A 19,454-nucleotide genomic window follows, 5' to 3' on the forward strand; every position below is an offset into this window, starting at 1 on the left:
TGGAGCCTTGGCTGCGGGAGGGGAAGAGAGAGACAGAGAGGAAGGCGCGGCGGAGGGGTGGAGAAGCAAATGGGCGCTTCTCCTGTGTGCCCTGGCCGGGAATCGAACGCGGGTCCTCCGCACGCTAGGCCGATGCTCTACGATTAGGGGTAACTTTAAAGGCTTCACTGATCTTATCACACCTTGCTAGCATATGTAATTCTTCTGTGTGCATTAGAAGAAGGTTCAGTGAGCAGGCAGAGCCCTTGTTTGAATAAAAGGGGTCTCCCTTCTCCCTTCCTCTGGTTGAGGGTAGCCCCTTGCCAGGGTGAGCAGAATTCGGGCTGGATTTTGGCTCCCACCCACTCCTCAGCTGGGTGTCTTAAGGCAGAGTGTCGTAGGTGGTGGCTGTTCTCTCTCTCTCAACTCTTCTTTGTATTTATTGGTGTCATTCTGTCTTGCAGACGAGTCTCCCTTAGAAGGTGAATTTTGGAGGATGTGTTTGTGTGTGTGTGGGGGGGTGTAGGATGGAGAGTGTTAGGAAAGGAAAAATATGACAGAAAGCATCACCACAGGTTTTTATCCACCTATGTAGCCATTCTAGAAGAAAGGAAGTTCTAGAAGAAGGTAGTATCTGCATATAAAGTCCAGTGGAAGACTCTGATGGGCTCAGCTCAGGTGATGTAAACATCCCTGGGGCCAATCACTGTGGCCAGGAGAGGGTAGAATAATTAGCAGGCCCTGGGAGAGATGATTCAAAGCAGGTGAGTCAAGGAAGACTTCTTGGAGGAGGCAGCCTTTGGCTTGAAAAGTGAGGATATTTAAGAGAAGTTAAGCAGGAAAGGGTATTTCATTCTCTCCTTTTGCTTGGCTCCTGGGAGCCCATCTTTGGCTGGGGACAATATGCAGAGTGCATTGTAAGTCAGAGTGGTGGAATGATGCCCCATCACATTCACAGTAACTGGCTGGAGGCTGAGGCTCTTTTAACAATGCTTTTAAGCCTTGGTTAAGAGCTTACTCTGCCATGTAGTGGTGGTTATATATTATCTACCCTGAATTCCAAGCAAATGGGATTAAAATGGCTTACAGTTTATTAGTGACCATGGCATAGGCTTTTTATGTTAATTTACACAACCAGAGAGAGCCGAGAGAACAGACACCTCCATTCAGAAAGTCATTGACACGGAGAAATGTGTTCAAGGGACATGTTGATATTTGCTCTTTTGACAGCTTGGTGTTGACAGTTCAGTGAAACTCATTAGTAAATTACTCATGACTATGTGGTACAAGGGAGGTGTTACAGGAGTTTGATTAGTCATGTTAGACTGAGTCACTTGGAAACACTGATTAGTGGGCGGTTGAAAGCAATCAAGAGTCAGTTATTTTTTGGCATATGGATGGTTTGAGCAGAAAAAAATAGGATAAGGAGTGATTAGAGTTTTAAAAGCAGACTTTTTTTTAAAAAACCTTCATTGGCTAAACTATGTTATATATGTTCAAGGAAATGGAAAAATGTTTTACTGTGGAGGTGAGTTATTTGTATGTACATTCCAGTGACAGTGGGTCATCATTATCCGTGTGACCTGTGGCAAGTTGCCTACAGGTGTCCCCACCTGGAAAAATGAGAGTTTAGTACCAGGTGAAGTTAAGGGAACTTCCAGCTCTAAGATGCTATGAATTTAATTGATGATTCAACATTCGAGAAGTCAGAAGACTTTGGTTCTCCTTCAGTTTCATATTTGATCTGTTAGATAATATCAACAAAGGATAGTGCTAATGCTGATGCTTCCCTGCTGGTGCCAGTTGGGTCCTCCTTAGGTTTGCACTTAACTCAAGAATGTCCTGTGATCACTGTAGTCACTCGACAGGATCACCCCATTCCCACCAGTTTCCCATCCCACAGAATCATCTGCATTCTAGGCTTCAGGATGTGCTGTTTGCTCAGCCTGGGTGGCCTTACCTTTTCTATTCTGCCTAGCAAATTCCTGCTTGTCCTTCAGACACAGCTCAGGTATGACCTGCTTTGTGATAGCTATCTTATAGCCCACTGAGGAGAGTCAGGAGTGTCTTTCTCTGGTGTCCATAACAGCTTCTAGGATCATTTATACTGCATACTCCATTTGCCCAGTAAACTATAAAATCTTCGAGGGCACGAGCTGCGCCTTCCTCACCTGTGTTGCCCCAGTATCTTCGAGCTTAATTCTTTTTTTTTTCTTTCCTTCTTTTCCAAGTGAGAGGAAGGAAAATAGAGAGAAAGACTCCCGTATGTGCCCGACTGAGATCCACCCAGTAACCCCTGTCTAGGGCCGATGCTCTGCCCATCTGGGGCCTCTGGCAACTGAGCTATTTTTAGCGCCTGAGGTGCAGGGTCCATGGAGCCATCCTCAGCATGCTGGCTTAAGTGCTCGTGCTTGGGAGGGGAAGAGTGAGAGCGGGAGCAGGAGGGGCAGGGATATAGAAGTATATCATCGCTTCTCCTGTGTGCCCTGACCAGGAATTGAACCTGGGACATCCACATGCTGGATCAATGCTCTACCACTGAGCCAAATAGCCAAGGCCTCTAGCTTAATTCTTGACATAGGTATATCCCCATTACTTGTGGTGAAATGACCAAATTAGCAAACCAATAAATTGGCACAAAATTATTTTAAAGAGGAATAATCCTAAGAAAGTTTTGATTATTTTTTAGTTTAAAATAGTTACTTTTATTTAAAAATATTAGAACATAATATTGTCAAAAAATATTTTCAGTACACTGCTGGAAGCCTTTTTTCCAGAGGCTAATTTGGCAACATGTATTAAAAGCCTTAGAAACATAATCTTAGACTGAACAATTCTACTTCTAATAATTTACCAGGAGAAAATAATTGAGTATATGTGTTAAGATTTACTTATAAAAGTGTTTATTGTTGCCTGACCAGTCAGTGGCGCAGTGGATAGAGCATTGGAGTGGGATGCAGAAGACCCAGGTTCAAGATCCCGAGGCTGCCAGTTTGAGCGTGGGCTCATCTGGTTTGAGCAAAGCTCAGCAGCTTGGACCCAAGGTCACTGGCTCAAGCAAGGGGTTACTCGGTCTGCTGAAGGCCAGCGGTCAAGGCACATATGAGAAAGCAATCAATGAACAACTAAGGTCTCACAACAAAAAACTGATGATTGATGCTTCTCATCTCTCTCTGTTTCTGTCTGTCTGTCCCTATCTATCCCTCTCTCTGACTCTCTCTCTGTGTCCTTGTAAAAAAAAAAGTGTTTATTGTTAAAATATTATTTATAATGAAAAAATTGTAAACAACAGAAAATGTCCAACAATAGAGGGTTGGTTAAGTAAATTATGGTATATCTTTTTTTTTTTTTTTTTTTTTTGGATTTTTCTGAAGCTGGAAACGGGGAGAGACAGACAGACTCCCGCATGCGCCCCACCGGGATCCACCCGGCACGCCCACCAGGGGCGACGCTCTGCCCACCAGGGAGCGATGCTCTGCCCCTCCGGGGTGTCGCTCTGCCGCGACCAGAGCCACTCTAGCGCCTGGGGCAGAGGCCAAGGAGCCATCCCCAGCGCCCGCCGCCATCTTTGCTCCAATGGAGCCTTGGCTGTGGGAGGGGAAGAGAGAGACAGAGAGGAAGGAGGCGGGGGTGGGGTGGGTGGAAAAGCAAATGGGCGCTTCTCCTATGTGCCCTGGCCGGGAATCGAACCCGGGTCCCCTGCACGCCAGGCTGACACTCTACCACTGAGCCAACCGGCCAGGGCCAAATTATGGTATATCTTTACAATGGCATACAGTGGAGCCACTAATAATCATGCTTGTAGCCAAAAGATGCATTGACAAAATAATGTTCATGAATGGTTGCAAAATGATAAAAAAAAATGCTGTAATAAAAATACATATTTTAGCCTGGCCTATTGTGGTGCAGTGGATAGAGCACTGACCTGGAATGCTGAGGTCTCTGGTTCAAAACCCTGGGCTTGCTGGGTCAAGGCACATACAACATGCAAACAATGAACAACTAAAGTGAAGCTACTATGAGTTGATACTTCTTGCTCCACCCCCTCTCTGTAAAATCAATAAATAAAGTCTTTTAAAAATATATATATTACATTTACATAGATCTTATATATTGGTAGAAGAAAAAAATAATTCATATATACATTTTTAATAGTGATTCTGAGTTATAATTGATACAGATGTTTTTCATTTTATTTGTTTTTAAAAAATATTTTCTCTTTGTTCCATGTATTACTATAATAATGTTTTCATTAATAAAAATTATTCTTGCCAGCCTAGCCAGTGGTGGTACAGTAGATAGAGCAGTGACCTGAGACACAGAGGTCCCAGGTTCAAAATCGCACGGTTGCTGCCTTGAGCACAGGCTCACCAGCTTAAGCATCGACTTGCAACTTGAGCATAGGATCATCAATGAACAACCAAAGTAATGCAACTACAAGTTGATGTGTCTCATCTGTCCCTTGCTAAAAAAAAAAAAAAAAAAAAAAAAATTATTATTGCCAAATCAGGTTCAAAGACTTATTTCTACTTTGAATCTAAAATGGACATTAATTCATCTTCTTAATAACATGTTTGGAGTTTCTTGTATTTTTTTTGGAAAGCTTTTGGAGAAAATTCAGATTTATGTTGAGACTAACAAACCAATTGATACCAGGAGACAGGAATACTGCTACACTGACATAAATATGTATCTGTTATAATTCCCAGTGCTGTATTTCTGTTGTTCATATGTGCCTTCATACAAGCATATTACCATTCCTTATCTTCTTTCTGCAGGTCTTAATATGCTTTGTACTTATAATTTTATAAACTATTGGTTGGTCTCTCATATTTCAAAGTTTCGTAAGTGACTAGTTGAGGCGTTCTCTCCTCATTTTCCTGCCCCTGTGTAAATGCAGCCAGACACAATACTTTACTGATTCTTTTCTGGGTAGATTCCATTGCCACCAGTTCCTCCTTTGACTCTAATGTACTTTATTCAGAGAACATGTGGTGGGAAATTGTTGTCACTACAAGTTCTCAGTTTCTGACAGTGAAATTCTAAATCTTTACAAAACCCTAAAAATCTTCTTTTTTCAATTAAAAGTGATATATTATAAGAAAAATGTTTCAAGTACCACAGAAACATATAAAAATAGATATAATCAGTTAGAAAATTTGTATTTATTTTTATGCACGTATTTAAGTAGATTATACTATACATACTGTTCTGCATTTTTTAGTGTATTTCAAAACTGTCTACCTATTTATATATATTTACTTTTGTGTGTGTATATGTGACAGAGATGGAAAGAGAAACAGAGAGAGAGACAGATAGGGACAGACAGACAGGAAGGGAGAGAGATGAGAAGCATCAATTCTTTGTTACGGCACCTTAGTTGTTTATTGACTGCTTTCTCATATGTTGTTGACTAAGGGACTACAGCAGAGCAAGTGACCATTTGTTCAAGCCAGCGACCCTGGGCTCAAGCCAGCAACTTTGGGCTTCAAACCAGTGTCCTTTGGGCTCAGGCCAGCGACCATGGGGTCATGACTATGACCCCACACCCAAGCCAGCAACCCCATACTCAAGCTATATGAGCCTGTGCTCAAGCTGGCGACCTCGGGGTCTTGAACCTGGATCCTCCGCATCCCAGTCTGATGCTCTATCCACTGCACCATTGCCTGGTCAGGCTATACATATTTACTTTTATATTTTTTAAGTGGCTATGTGGAATTTTCATTGTACAAACATACCATGATATGTATCAATCCCCCATTGATAAATATTTAGGTTGTTTCTAGTTTTCTTACAGTGAACAACCACTTGCATAAATATTTCTATAGAATAAATTTCTAAGAACATATTATTTCTACAGAAGCTGGGCAGCGCTTTCTTCCCCACCTTTGTTGTAGTCTTGGGTAGAAATGAAGCTTTGATGAATATGGATTGTTTGGCTTCTTGTAATGCCACATGGATTAGAAGAGCAGTTGTAGCCTGACCAGGCGGTGGCGCAGTGGATAGAGCATCGGACTGGGATGCGGAGGACCCAGGTTTGAGACCCCGAGCTCGCCAGCTTGAGCACAGGCTCATCTGGTTTGAACAAAAAGCTCACCAGCTTGGACCCAAGGTCGCTGGCTTCAGCAAGGGGTTACTTGGTCTGCTGAAGGCCCACGGTCAAGGCACATATGAGAAAGCAATCAATGAACAACTAAGGTGTCGCAATGCGCAACAAAAAACTAATGATTGATGCTTCTCATCTCTCTCTGTTCCTGTCTGTCTGTCCCTGTCTATCCCTCTCTCTGACTCTCTGTCTCTGAAAAAAAAAAAAAAAAGTTATAAAAACAACGGCTGCTGTATTGAGAATGCTGAGGAAAGAACCATGTTCTTTCTTTCTTTCTTTCTTTTTTTTTTTTTACAGATAGAGAGAGTCAGAGAGAGGGATAGATAGGGACAGACTGACAGAAAGGGAGAGAGATGAGAAGCATCAATCATCAGTTTTTCGTTGTGGCACTTTAGTTGTTCATTCATTGCTTTCTCATATGTGCCTTGATCGCGGGCCTTCAGCAGACTGAGTAACCCCTTGCTCGAGCCAGCAACCTTGGGTCCAAGCTGGTGAGCTTTGCTCAACCCAGATGAGCCCGCGCTCAAGCTGGTGACCTCAGGGTCTCGAACCTGGGTCCTCTGCATCCCAGTCTGATGCTCTATCCGCTGCGCCACCGCCTGGTCAAGCCCATGTTCTTTCTTCATCATCTCTTTCATCTCTCATATCTCAGAAGAAATTTTAAAAAATCAGTTTGATCTCTTCACTTTCACACAGCAGTTGTTTATGTTTCTGTTCATTTTAATTTTGTTATCAGGATATTAGGATCACAGTCCATCCTTCCCCCAAAAATTGAAAGGAGAGACATAGATCCTTTCTGGGAGTTATTTTGTGAAATCAACACATAAATGCATCAGGGCAGAAATAAGGAGAGCAATCTTTTTTTCCCCATCATGTTGACATACATTATTACATTAGTTTCAGGTATACACTGCAGTGCTTAGACATTGTATAACCTACTAAGTGATCATCCTGATAAATCTCACACCCATCTGACACCATACATAGTTATTAGAATATTATTGACTACATTCTCTTCGCTGTATCCCTATATACCCCCATGACTATTCTGTAACAACGAATTTGTACTTCTTTATTCCTTTACTTTTTATTCCCACCCCTCTAACACTCTTCCCATCTGGCAACTGTCAAAATGTTCTCTGTATCTATGAGTCCACCATTTCTGTTCTGCTTGTTTGTTTATTTTGTTTTTCAGATTCAATTGTTAATAGATATGTATTTATTGCATTTTATTGTACATATTTTTATATTTTTATTCTTCTTCTTAAAAAAGACCCTTTAATATTTTATATAATACTGTTTTTGTGGTGATGAACTCCCTTAGCTTTTTCTTATATGGGAAGATCTTTTTAATTTTTAAATTTTATTTAGAAAATTAACTTTAACAGGGTGACATTGATCAATGAGTATATAAGTATCAGGTAAACATTTCTATAACATTTGAACTGTTGATTATGTTGTATACCTGTCATTTTCTGTCACCTTGTATTTCTCTCTTTACACCCTTCTCCCCAGCCCTTTCCCCACATCCCCGTCTCCCTGGTAACCACTTCATTTTTATCTATGTCCATGACTTTCATTTTTACATACCACCTATGTGTGAAATCATAAAGTTCTTAGCTTTTTTTTTTTTTTTGCATTTTTCCGAAGCTGGATACGGGGAGGCAGTCAGACAAACTCCCGCATGCGCCCAACCAGGATCCACCCGGCATGCCCACCAGGGGGCAATGCTCTGCCCATCTGGGGCATCGCTCTGTTGCATCCAGAGCCATTCTAGAGCCTGAGGCAGAGGCCACAGAGCCATCCTCAGCGCCCAGGCCATCTTTGCTCCAATGGAGCCTCAGCTGCAGGAGGGGAAGAGAGAGACAGAGAAGAAGGAGAGGGGGAGGGGTGGAGAAGCAGATGGGCGCTTCTCCTGTATGCCCTGGCCAGGAATCAAACCCAGGACTCCTGCATGCCAGGCCGACGCTCTACCACTGAGCCAACTGGCCAGGGCCCTTAGCTTTTTCTGATTTATTTGTTTTATTAATATAACGTTCTCAAGGTCCATCCATGATGTAAATGGCAATATGTCATCATCATTTCCTATGACTGAATAGTAATCCATTGTATATATGTACCACATCTTCTTTATCCAGTCCTCTATTGAGGGACACTTAGGCTGTTTCCATGTCTTAGCCACTGTGAATAATGCTGCCATGAAAATGGGGGTGCATGTATCTTTACATACTAATGTTTTCAAGTTTTGGGGGTAGATACCCAGTAGAGAGATTGGAGGGAAAATCTTTATCTGTCCTTTGATTCTAAATGATTGTTTTGCTGAGTACAATAATCTTGGTTATAGGTCCTTGCTTTTCACCACTCTTAATATTTCTTGCCACTCCCTTCAGGCCTGCAAAGTTTCTGTTGAGAAATCAGCTGACAATTTTATGGGAGCTCCCTTGTAGGTAACTAACTGCTTTTCTCTTGCTGTTTTTAAGATTCTCTCTTTTTCTTTAACCTTTTACAGTTTAATTATGATGTGTCTTGGTGTGAGCTTCTTTGGGTTCATCTTGTTCGGGACTCTGCAATTCCTAGAGTTTTATGTTTATTTCCTTCACCAATTTAGGAAAGTTTTCTGTTATTATTTTTTCAAATAGGTTTTCAATTTCTTACTCATTCTTCTCCTTCTGGCACCCTCACAATGCAAATGTTGATATACTTGAAGTTGTCCCAGAGGCTCCTTACACTATCTTTATATTTTTGGATTCTTTTTTCTTTTTGCTCTTTTGTTGGGTGTTTTTTTGCTTCCTTATATTTATTCCAAATCACTGATTTGATTCTTGGCTTCATCTACTCTACTATTGATTCCCTGTAAATTATTCTTTATTTCAGTTAGTCTGACTGGTCCTTTTTTATGCTGTTGAAGTTCTAAATTTATTGAGTATCCTTATAAGTAATGTTTTGAATTCGGCTTCTAGTAGATTGCTTGTCTGCATTTTGTTTAGTTCTTTCACTGGAGTTGTTCTTTTATTTGGGACATGTTCTTTGTTCTTTTATTTGGAACATGGTTCTTTGCCTCCTAATTTTGGCAGCCTTCCTGTGTTTGTTTCTGTGTATTAGGTAGAGCTGCTACATCTCCCAGACTTGGCACAGTGGCCTAATGTAGCAGGTGTTCTGTAGGGTCCAGTGGCACAGCCTCCCCAATCACCCCAGCTGGGTACTCGAGGTACATCCCCCCTGTCAGCTGTGTACACCCTCCTCTTGTAGTTGAGCCTTAATTGCTGTTGGCATGTCAACAGGAAGGATTTACCGCCAGGCCAGTCAGCTGCAAGGACTGACTGTGACCACTAACCACTGACCTCTGACCACTATAGTCATCTGTGCTGGGGTTCACCCCACAGAACAGGACTTACTTCATCAGGGCTCTGGTGCCCTCTGAGTCCACTCCTTGAGTGTCGCTTCTGGAGGAGGTTGGGTAGTGGTGCTTTGACAAGGTCTAAGCTGTCCACTAGGAACACTACTCTGGGGCCTCCTGATGGGTGCAGGCCAAGGTCAGCACCACCTGTTTTCTGCTTGGGGCCACCCAGCATGAGCTACAAAGTGATCTATCGATGACTGTTACTAGTGCCGGGACTTGGGCCACTTAATGAAGACATACAGAAGTTATGGGGATGTTAGTGTAGGCAGCTAGTTATATATTAACAAAAGCGAGGGAATTAAAGAAGAAACCACATCAAGATTGGTAGGCTTGGCCCTGGCCGGTTGGCTCAGTGGTAGAGCGTCAGCCTGGCGTGCAGGAGTCCCCGGTTTGATTCCTGGCCAAGGCACACAGGAGAAGCGCCCATCTGCTTCTCTACCTCTCCCCCTCTCCTTCCTCTCTTGTCTCTTTCTTCCCCTCCCGCAGCCAAGGCTCCATTGGAGCAAAGTTTGCCTGGGCGCTGAGGATGGCTCTGTGGCCTCTGCCTCAGGCGCTAGAATGGCTCTGATTGAGGCAGAGCGACGCCCCAGATGGGCAGAGCATCATCCCCTGGTGGGCGTGCTGGGTGGATCCTGGTGGGTGCATGCGGGAGTCTGTCTGATTGCCTCCCTGTTTCTAACTTCAGAAAAATACAAAAAAAAATACAAAAAATACAAAAAAAAAAAAAAAAAAAAAAAAAAAGGTTGGTAGGCTTGCCTAAGCCTGATTAAGTCTGGAAGTTACAGCTTCAGACACCCCAGAGGACAGCCACGTCCTTCATCAAATGGATGCTAATCCCCAGTAAGGAAGAAGAATTGACTCTCAAATCTCCCCAGGGGACAATTGGCCTGTGCCCCAGACTATGAGGGGGTAGAGAGGGAGGAATAAAACAGTAGAGAAAATTATGTCTAGACTGAGGAATAGATCAGATTGGATAAGGAACGCAAAACCCCCGGAAGATCCAGAGAAGGGATTGGTTAGGAGGAAGACCCAGCACAAGCTTGTGAAGGATTAGGAAAAAAGTTGTTTGGTTTGAAAGAAAGCCTGCTCTTTCCCAAGCCCAAGATAATATAATCAAAGCTGAACAAAGGCCTGGTGTGTGTTCACTCGTTTGTTCACACACTCTCTCTCAATAGCAGCCTGTGGACCTGACAGCCACATGGGCCCAAGTGCAGCCTTGGCGGAGGATGTGCAGATAGAGAAATGAGACACAGAGAAGTTCTGCATCTCTGGTCCCTAATCTTCCTGGGCTTGGTGTGGACAAGTGTGACTGGACTTCTTCCACAGCGGGTCAGAGTTGAGCCATCTGGTCATGGATGAAACACTGGCCACCTTTTCATGGATGAAACACTGGCCACCTTTGTTTCTGTTCTAGTAAACTTTACCACTACACCCATCCTCTTATGCGTGGGTCCCCAAAATTCTTTTCTTGTGACTCCATAGAAGAACTCCACTTCCACTGCCAACAGGGACTTCTCTTCCAGGCACTGGAACCAGGGTTGGGGGCCTGGTGTGGAGCTGGGACCCCTTGCTCCTCAGGGGAGACCTCCACAGTTGAGCTATCCCTCCTAATTTCTTCCAACTACGTGTGGGTGTGGGACTATTCTGTTCCATGTCTCCACCCCTCTTACCAATCTTGGTGTGGTTTCTTCTTTAATTCCCTAGTTGTGGGACTTCCATTCAGCCAGATTTCAGGCAGTTCTGAATAATGGTGGCTCTGTAGTTCAGCTGTAATTTCGATGTGGTTGTGAGAGATGAAGAGTACCACATTTACCTGTGCCACCATCTTGGCAGGAAGTCTCCTGGAAAGCAATCTTAAAGAGACAGCATAGTTGCCCGGCTTGTTCAATTTGACTGATTGCATGTTTTTTGTTTTTTGTTTTTTTTGTTGTTGTTTTTTACAGAGACAGAAAGAGTCAGAGAGAGAGAGATAGACAGGGACAGACAGACAGGAACAGAGAGAGATGAGAAGCATCAGTCATTAGTTTTTCATTGTGCATCGTGACACCTTAGTTGTTCATTGATTGCTTTTTCATATGTGCCTTGACTGTGGGCCTTCAGCAGAACAAGTAACCCCTTGCTCAAGCCAGTGACCTTGGGTCCAAGCTGGTGAGCTTTTTGCTCAAACCAGATGAGTCCGCGCTCAAGCTGGTGACCTTAGGGTCTCGAACCTGGGTCCTCAGCATCCCAGTCCAGCGCTCTATCCACTGCGCCACCATCTGGTCAGGCTGATTGCATGTTTTATCTAATGACTAGACCCTTGTAATTTGGAGATGGGTGGAATTAAGCTCTCACAGCCATGTGACAGCATCCAGTCAAACAGCTACTTTTCCCTTCGCTCAATTTTTTACTCACCAAACACCATCTGATTATAAGTTGACTCTTTTTATGGAATTGCCTGCAAAGAGAGTGTGAGCTGGTACTCAGGATTTGGACATGGATGAATAAATTGGCATTATGTTGTTTGTTTTTCAATCAGGCAGTTAAATTTGTTTAATGTTCATCTGCTCCTTTAAAATGGGTACTGTCTCGGTGTGCTGACAAAATTAAGTGTCTGTCTGCAAACCTGAAGACCATTGTAAATGCAGCCAATCTACTGGCTGCTTTTCTAAACAAAGTACCACACGCTTCATGTTACTGTGATGAAATTACCAGTTTTCCTCTCAATTCTATTGTTCACTTAACAATAGACTTAACATAGTCTTTCATATGTATTTCTGTGTTTGTTACAATATAATCTTTAGATTGATTATTGATTATTATAACTTAAGATTATACATGTAGTTACATTACTATCTAACCATTCTTCATTGTTGATATTGAAGCCATTTTCAGTGTTTGGTTGATAAGTGTTTCTGCTATCAAACTCTCCCTACAATAGATGTTTCTGCCTTTGCACTTTTCCCTTAGAAGTTCTCAAAACGGGATTATTGGGTCATAGGGTTTGCCAAACTGAACCATTTTACTTTACCACCAATGATGTGGATTTATAGTCATGATATTGGCTTTTATTATTTAAATATTTGATGAATGAATTATTTTAAACATATAAGGAAGAAATAATAGCAATCCTGCACAAACTCTTTCAGAAAATATAGAAGGAAAAAACATTTCCCACATCATTTTAGGATGCCACCATACCCTAATACCAAAACTAGGCAAGGACATTTCAAGAAAATAAAATGACTGACAAATATCCCTCATGAATATAGATGTAAAAATCCTTAGCAAAACCCAAATAGCAAATCAAATTCAGCAATATAATATAATATAATATAATATAATAATAATATAATATAATATAATATAATATAATATAATATAATATAATGAGAATGATGTACTGCTAGTTCTTGATTTATCAATTGGGACATTATCTATAGATTTCCTATTATGATAGATGAGCATTTCACTTTCGTGCACCATTACCCCATTTCTCCTTTCCATTCCCCCAAAGTAGTTACATTAAAATTTTATTAATTTAATATTTACTGTTCCCTTTATTATGCCATTGTAAATATTACTTACAGCTGAGCATTTTATTGTACTAGGGTTATTTTTTGTACCTTTTCCACAAATTATAAATTGCCTTTTTATTGATAAAGAAGATGTGGCACATATACACTATGGTATACTATTCAGCCATAAGAAATGATGAGGCCCTGGCCGGTTGGCTCGGTGGTGGAGCGTCGACCTGGCGTGCAGAAGTCCCGGGTTCGATTCCCGGCCAGGGCACACGGGAGAGGCGCCCGTCTGCTTCTCCACCCCTCCCCATCTCCTTCCTCTCTGTCTCTCTCTTCTCCTCCCGCAGCGAGGCTCCATTGGAGCAAAGATGGCCCGGGCGCTGGGGATGACCTCCTTGGCCTCTGCCCCAGGCGCTAGAGTGGCTCTGGTCGCGGCAGAGCGACGCCCCGGAGGGGCAGAGCATCGCCCCCCTAGTGGGCAGAACGTTGCCCCCTGGTGGGCGTGCCCGGTGGATCCCGGTTGGGCGCATGCAGGAGTCTGTCTGACTGTCTCTCCTCCTTTCCGACTTCGGGGAAATACAGATAAAATTAAAAAAAAAAAAAGAAAGAAATGATGACATCGGATCATTTACAACAAATTGGTGGGATCTTGATAACATTATACAGAGTGAAATAAGTAAATCAGAAAAAAACAAGAACTGCATGATTCCATACATTGGTGGGACATAAAAACGAGACTAAGAAACATGGACAAAAGTGTGGTGGCTGGGGGGGGGGGGGGAGAAGGGGGGAGGGAGGAGGGGGAGGGGCATAAAGAAAACTAGATAGAAGGTGACGGAGGACAATCTGACTTTGGGTGATGGGTATACAACATAATTGAATGACAAGATAACCTGGACATGTTTTCTTTGAATATACATACCCTGATTTATTGATGTCACTCCATTAAAATTAATAAAAATTTATTTATTAAAAAGTTGCCTTTTTAGGCCCTGGCCGGTTGGCTCAGTGGTAGTTCGTCGGCCTGGCGTGCGGAAGTCCCGGGTTCGATTCCCAGCCAGGTCACACAGGAGAGGCACCCATCTGCTTCTCCACCCCTCCCCCTCTCTTTCCTCTCTGTCTCTCTCTTCCCCTCCTGCAGCCGAGGCTCCATTGGAGCAAGGATGGCCCGGGCGCTGGGGATCGCTCCTTGGCCTCTGCCCCAGGCGCTAGAGTGGCTCTGGTCTTGGCAGAGCGACGCCCTGAAGGGGCGGAGCATTGCCCCCTGGTGGGCAGAGCTTCGCCCCTGGTGGGCTTGCCAGGTGGATTCCAGTCGGGCGCATGCGGGAGTCTGTCTGACTGTCTCTCCCCGTTTCCAGCTTCAGAAAAATGCAAAAAAAAAAAAGAAAAGAAAAGAAAATAGAGAGGGAGGAGGGTGGGGAGAGGTGAGGGAAGCATCAACTCGTAGTAGTTGCTTCTCATATGTGCCTTGACTGGGCAAGTGCAGGGTTTCAAACCCACAACCTCAGCATTCCAGGTCGATGCTTTATCCACTGCACCACCACAGGTCAGGCTTCTCATTCTTTCTAATAGCTTATCAGTATACTTTTCCACAGGATAATCACATCAGAGAACCCATTCATTCCTTTTTTTGTGACATCCTGCCCTTAGAACCCCCTTCTCCCTCTGCCTGGCTTGTTGTGCTTGAGGCCTGGGACTGCCCTTTGCTGTCATCCTTGGAGTTCCACTGAATTTCTCTATGGCTGGACTCCCTGCTTCCTGGATCTCCTATCTTCCTCTTTCTTGGTTTACTTATTTATTTTGTCCAAGCACATCCATCTCCAGTCCTTTAAAAAGATGGCACAGTCACACAGCAGTCTCAACTACAGATGTTTCTAATGATGCTTGATTCTCTGATCCCAGTCTCTCCTTGGAGTCAAACAGTTGGGATCCCCTTGTGTTCCTGGGGCGGAAACAGAATTCCCACAGCAGGCAGGAAGAATGCCGAGGTCATGCTGATACCAGATTCAGGAGCACGTTCCTCCTCCTCCTCTTCCTACTAGTGGAAGATGGATTCCATTCCCCTCTCTAGAAGGGAGCCCCTCGGCCGGCCGAGCTGAGTGACAGCCCATAGGCTTCAGAGGAACAGCTGGAGCTCTCAGTGAGGCAGCTGAACTGAAGACTCCAAGGAAGGCCACCTGGCTACCCAGGGAGCAAACACATGCCTTGCTGATCCCCTCCCACCTTGACCTGGTTTGGGACAAAAAATAAAGCAAGGTCCTTGCTCAGTTTTCTCATACCCTGCCTAGATCTGCACTCCTAGGTCTGGGGAGCTGGCATCTTCGGGAGTACAAACCCCACGAGACCCACTCCGCTGACTGGGAGTCCAAGAGGCCCAGGCTGGAGCCCATCAGCTCCGCTGGGCACTGTTCACTGGCGAGAGCAAGTGGGGATATGGTTTGTACGAAGTTCAGTTGCTTAATCTCACGGTGGAGGAAAACCAGGCCCAGGAGAAAAGCTCAAATGTTACTTCCGTCCCAGGTTCAGGTTGCGTTTCTACGTGACTTCTCTAAAGGGACGGTTTGTCCTTGAGCTGGAATACAAATGGGGCTCTTTTGGGCTCTAAAGAATGAGACATAACTGGGCCCCTTCCCTTCAGCCCTGTTCCAGCCCTTCCCCACTCGGGCCCGTTCTCAGCCATGAGCGCCGCTGACCACCAGTTGGGAAACCCACGCTGTGAAGTGGAGGGAATTCCTTAGCCTTGCCAGCATAAGATACAGCTTAAAGCATGTCCACTTTAGCCCAAAGGGTCTGGCCAGACACCCAGGCTCTTTCAAAGCTTTTAAGTTTGTTTGTTAAATATTTTCATATTTACTTAAGATGATATAAGGCAGAGGACATGGTGATGACAACCCTGGACGTGCCTGGCTCTTGAGTCACGCTGTTCCGCCTTGCTTTCTGTGCCTGGAATGCCGTTGTCACCCTGTCATTTTCCTTCACCTCCTCCTAGCAGTTCCTGTCATTCCCCTCTGTGTCCATCACCGGTGTTCTCTGTCTCGTGTAATCTTCTTATAGTTTACTTCCTTTTGGAGGAGTGCGTCCTCCAGGAACGGGGTCTGAGAGGTTAAAAGAGACAGAGAAACAGAGAGAGAGATTGAGACCTTGCTCTTGCATGTTTAAAAAAATATTTTCTTTTCATACTAGATTAATGTTTTATTTGTTTTTGGTGAAAAGTAATATTTCTTCAAAACTTTGGAGGCATTGTTAAGTGCCTTCTATCCCCTAGTGCTGGTTAGAAGTCTGTTATTCCATTTTCTGCTCCTTTGTGAAGTGCTGTTTCTTTTTTATCTCCGGAGGTGGTTTGTTCAATCCTCGCTTTACTCACAGCGTTCCGGGTTACGAAAGTCATGGGCCTTGCCTTTCACCCATTATTCTGGCATTTGGTACACCCTTTCTGTCTGAGAAAAAAAAATTTTTTTGAGTTGTTTTATTATTGATTTCCTATCCTTTGTTCTGTTTTCTCTTTTCCTGGCCCTCCTGTTGTTTGGATGTCTGACTCTTTGGTCCTCTGGTGTTCTTAGTGTCCTGTTCTCATTTCACGGATGCAGCAGCTTTCCTGCTGCCGTCCTCTCTGAGGAAATGCCTTTTTTTTTTTTTTTTTAATGTTCTCTTCACTCTCCACAGGTTCTGTTTCTTTTGAGTTGCATTGTTGTTCGTTTTGGTCTCTAACTTTCTTATTTGAAACTTTCTTTAGTAATTATAATTTCTGGTTGTGTGCCTATGTTTAGAGTAGGGAACTGTTGGGAGCTCTGAGCTTCACTGTAGGCTGATGTGGTCAGGCCATTGTTAGGGAAAACCCCAGTCTTCAGATCTTTCCTCCTGACTTCCACTAAAAAAGTCTTCCAATATTTTGCCTAAAGTGTCAAGTCTGGCTGCCAGCTTTCTCAGAACCTAGAGCGGTAGAGGGCAGGGAGTCTCACCATCCCACAGTCAGTATGAATAGTCAGTCTGCGTGCAGTCACTCCGTCCCCTGCTTTCGGAACGGTATCACCGTCTCAGCTGCACCCAATGTCCTCTGCCTTATCCTCCAGTATTACTTATTGGGGAAGGGAGGTTTATTACTTATGAGGGATTTACTTGTTTCCCAAACAGATTTTTTTCACACTCCTTCCCTCCCACTGCCACAGAGATCGTAGCTGCTAGTTCCTGAGCCTTAGGAGGATTCTTTGGGGCAAATTGGTTGGTCCTCCCCTCTCCCCTCTCCAGGCCTAGCTGTCAGCTGTCTAGGGCCTGGTGTCAGTTAGCATTCATCCAACTGCTTTCCAGATTCCAAAATGTGTTATTCTCTCTTTTTCTATTCTCTCTGACTACGTAGGTTTTTGTTTAAAAAGAAAAAAAAAAAAAAAATCTCTCCGTGTAGTTCTAGTCAGGGTTGAGGAGGGAATGAAATTAGATTGTTTGTTCACTCCATCATCCTAATCCTGAAGTCCTTTGAAACACGTTCTTCATTTGGCTTCAGTGACTGTCCCCGAGGGTTTGTTGCCTTAGTTTCTCAGTGTTCCGCCCCATTCTCTTGCTGGGCCCCCTCCTTGTTCTGACCGCTATGGGTTTCAGGGTCTCTGGACTTCGACCTCCTCTTTTTCTGTATTTACTTCTTAAGTGGCTTCATGCAGTCATAGGACTCTAAGTACCATCAATATATTTATGCATTCCAGGCCTGACCTGTGGTGGCGCAGTGGATAAAGCGTCGACCTGGAAATGCTGAGGTCGCCGGTTCGAAACCCTGGGCTTGCCTGGTCAAGGCACATATGGGAGTTGATGCTTCCAGCTCCTCCCCCCTTCTCTCTATCTCTCTCTCCTCTCTCTCCTCCCTCTCTCTCTCTCTCTCTCTCTCTCTCTCTTTCCTCTCTAAAAATGAATAAATAAATTAAAAAAATAAAAAAAAATAAATTATAAATATATTTATGCATTCCAAATTTATGCTTCCAGCTGGACCTTCCTTCTGAATTCAGAACTGCCTACTCAGAGTCTTCCCTCGGATGTCCCCAAAGCATCTCAGCTTATCCACCCTCTCTTCCCCCAAGCCAGACTTCCTCCCACCCCCAGCATTCTCCTCAGTAAAAGGCCCATCGTGAACCAGCTACTCAACTAACTAACCCTCATGTCATTCCTGTTTTCTCTCTTTGTTCTCATCCAATTCCTCAGAAAATCCTGAAGACTCTATTTTTAAAATGTAGCCAAAATTGGCCCTGGCCGGTTGGCTCAGCGGTAGAGTGTCGGCCTGGCATGCGGGGGACCCAGGTTCGATTCCCGGCCAGGGCACATAGGAGAAGCGCCCATTTGCTTCTCCACCCCACCCCCTCCTTCCTCTCTGTCTCTCTCTTCCCCTCCTGCAGCCGAGGCTCCATTGGAGCAAAGATGGCCTGGGTGCTGGGGATGGCTCCTTGGCCTCTGCCCCAGGCGCTAGAGTGGCTCTGGTCGCGGCAGAGCATCACCCCCTGGTGGGCAGAGCGTCGCCCCTGGTGGGCGTGCCGGGTGGATCCCGGTCGGGCGCATGCGGGAGTCTGTCTGACTGTCTCTCCCCGTTTCCAGCTTCAGAAAAATACAAAAAAAAAAAAAAATGTAGCCAAAATCTGGTCACATCTCATCATTTAAGCACTATGTCTGTCTTATGTAGCGAAGCAAAGCAGCTTTCTGGAATGCTCTGTACAAGATAGCACTCCTGCCAGCCCAGTACTTCCTGTATGTATTATGTATGTATGTACAATTCTAGTCTAACACCACAGAACAGATTCTGTTCTTCTCCCTTTCCATGTTTGTAACTCCCTTCTCCAGCAGTTAAAAACCTGGCTCCTCTTATCAGCCACTAAAAAGAGTCTTAGAGGTAGAGACTGAGGCCCCGGCATTTGAGAGAAGAAATGGAGTAATAAAGAGGTGGAGTGAGTAGTAAACTCAAGACAACACTAGGTAGTTTGTACGGAGTTTTCACATTTGGGAGTTGTGGAATAGGTGAGTACTCAGCCTTAGAGGGGCATTAATGATATGCTATTATAATTTAGCTTTAAATGATCCTTTTAAATAATTTCTTTTGGGAAATATTCTTAGAGACTATAATGTTGCCTGGCATTGATAACCTTATATTAATAGTTAATTCATTAAACAATCAAAATATATTCTATTTTTTCTGGACAGAAAATGGAGGATGAGGGAAAGCATTTCCCTAAACATTCCCCCTTAAAAAAAATTTTTTTTTAAAATTTTATTATTTTTCTTAAGTGAGAAGCGAGGAAGCAGAAAGATAGACTCCTGCATGTGCCCTGACTGGAATCCACCTGGCAAGCTCCCTATGGAGCGATGCCCTGAGGCCATTGCTCCATTGCTTGGCAATCAAGCTATTTTAGCACCAGAGGCCATGGAGCCATCCTCAGCACCCGGGGCCGACTTGCTCCAACCAGCCATGGCTGTGGGAGAAAAAGAGATAGAAAGA

The 19,454-nt window shown here is 44.0% G+C and overlaps 1 protein-coding gene across 4 annotated transcripts in view; it reads left to right on the forward strand.

Annotated features, from left to right (window-relative positions):
* The window catches only part of CDKL1 (cyclin dependent kinase like 1), a 63,891-nt gene that overhangs the window by 26,952 nt on the left and 17,485 nt on the right, over window positions 1-19,454 (forward strand). The gene's annotated exons all lie outside the window — the stretch shown is intronic.

Source organism: Saccopteryx bilineata, chromosome 4 (assembly GCF_036850765.1).
Source record: "Saccopteryx bilineata isolate mSacBil1 chromosome 4, mSacBil1_pri_phased_curated, whole genome shotgun sequence".
Classification (NCBI taxonomy): domain Eukaryota; kingdom Metazoa; phylum Chordata; class Mammalia; order Chiroptera; family Emballonuridae; genus Saccopteryx; species Saccopteryx bilineata.